Genomic DNA, 2,168 nt, shown 5'->3' with positions numbered 1-2,168 from the left:
GAATAGGCGATTTTTATGAAAGTCTTCAAAACATGGAAGTTTCGAAGACAAACGATAGAAATAAACCTATTATCACACAGCAGAAGGTAGACTACACTAAGCAAGCCATAGTCAAGTATTCAATGAAGTGAAAGCACAATGACTAATAACAGCTAGGCAGTATAGATCAGGTAGGAAGATAGTGTGAAGCCAATCAGAACAAGCGGTCACTCAGTGAAGACAAAAGATAGTGCAATCATACAATGACTTCACTAGAGCCAACAGTAAGTAAAGGAATGGGAAGGATGAAACCAGTGACTCGTTGAAGACAATGATTTCTTGGACCAGTTCCAGTTGCTGTGACAACTGTATGTCTGGTTAGGGAGACTGAGATTCAACTCAGAAGACCGCGTCTTCACCTTATTCCCCTTGAGCTAAGGATACCCAGTCCTCGCCCAATCACTCTAGTAAGTCTTCAAGGTAGACTTCCAAACCTTCACAGACTTCGTTCACCGGCGATCCACAATGACTCTTGGATGCTCATAGCGCGACGCCTAACCGGCTGGAGGATTCACAGTCCTCAAGTGTAATAAGTCTTCAGATCACACAGACAGGAAGACTTAAGTGATGCCTAACACTCTTTGGCTCTGGGTGTCTAGGGCTTTATCCTCGCAGGAATTCTCTCTCAAAAGCTTCGAGGTGGGTTGCTCTCAAACGACAAAAGCCGTGCACTAACTCTGAGCAGCCAAACGTTTATGGTTGTAGGGGGTGAGCTATTTATAGCCACTAGGCAACCCGACCTGATTTGTCCGAAATGACCCTGGGTCACTAAGGAACTGACACGTGTTCCAACAGTCAGATTTCAAACACACACGACAACTTTACTTGGGCTACAAGCAAAGCTGACTTATCCGGCTCTGGATAAGATTTGCTCTCATTGTCTTCGCTCGAAGACATATGATTTTGGTTAAGCATCACTTCAGTCATTCTGACTGGTTCTCTTGGACCCCACTTAACAGTATGGTGGTTCCTATGACTCAACGAAGAAGAAAAAGAACGACGAAACAACTAAGTCTTCGCGTTCCATAGTCTTCACATGATGTCTTCTCTTGTCATAGTCTTCAATGTGAATGTCTTCACATCCCACCTTTGACTTCAACGTCTTCATACATTTTTAGGGGTCATCTCTGGTAGGAAAACCGAATCAATGAGGGACTTCTACCTGTGTTATCCTGCAATTCCCACAAACACATTAGTCCCTCAACCAGGTTTGTCGTCAATACTCCAAAACCAACTAGGGGTGGCACTAGATGCACTTATAATCTCCCCCTTTTTGGTGATTGATGACAAACCGGTTGAAGTTTTCAACGGGGAATAAAATATGTGAAATTGCAAAAGATAGGGTATTGTCTTCATAAGTTGCAATGGCTCCCCCTGAAGATGTGCATATAAGTAATTTGCTCTTGGAATGCAAATGCACATGGCAGGTTGTACTTGTGGAGATCCTCTTCAACCTATGATGACAATTTATCATGCATGATATGATGTACCGAAGATAATGACATGCATAATGAAAATGGACGTCTGCAAAATGATCTAAGTGCGAAATTTATCATCGCATCACAGAATAGCAAATAAGTAGCAGACGACCATCGAGTTTAAGTGTTACAACTCAAAGAACCAAATGTATCAAAAACGAGAGTTGTAAGCACTTGGCAAAAGTAGCAAAAAGTAAAGCAACCACCCATATGGACCCGCTTGAAGACTATCAACTCATATGCTTCTCCCCCTTTTGTCAGTGAGGACCAAAAAGGTTTGAAGACATAGAGCGCCTACTCGTTCCCATGAGGTGCAGGCGAGACAGCAGGGTCGTTGTTGAGGTTCGGTGGTGCAGAAGAACTTGGTGCAGTGTCGACACGCGCTGAAGTTGGAGGAGGTGAAGTTGCATCATCTTGGTCATCGATGACTCTGGCATTCACTGTCGCAGCTGAGGACGAGTAGTCAGAGTCTTCAAGTGAGGGAGTCCGACGCAAGTGAGCATTTCTGGGAGGAGTTGAGTCAAACTTGAACCATTCGGTGAAGCCATTGTCTTGCAGATCAGCTTCAGCACTAAGTAAGGTCAAACTCTTCCACGACCTCCGACAGGTTTTATGAGTGACAAAGGCATTCTTGGTGGCAAGATTGCGAAT

This window comes from Triticum dicoccoides, chromosome 3A, assembly GCF_002162155.2.
Source record: "Triticum dicoccoides isolate Atlit2015 ecotype Zavitan chromosome 3A, WEW_v2.0, whole genome shotgun sequence".
Classification (NCBI taxonomy): Eukaryota; Viridiplantae; Streptophyta; class Magnoliopsida; order Poales; family Poaceae; genus Triticum; species Triticum dicoccoides.
Note: the sequence above shows the minus strand (reverse complement) of the source record.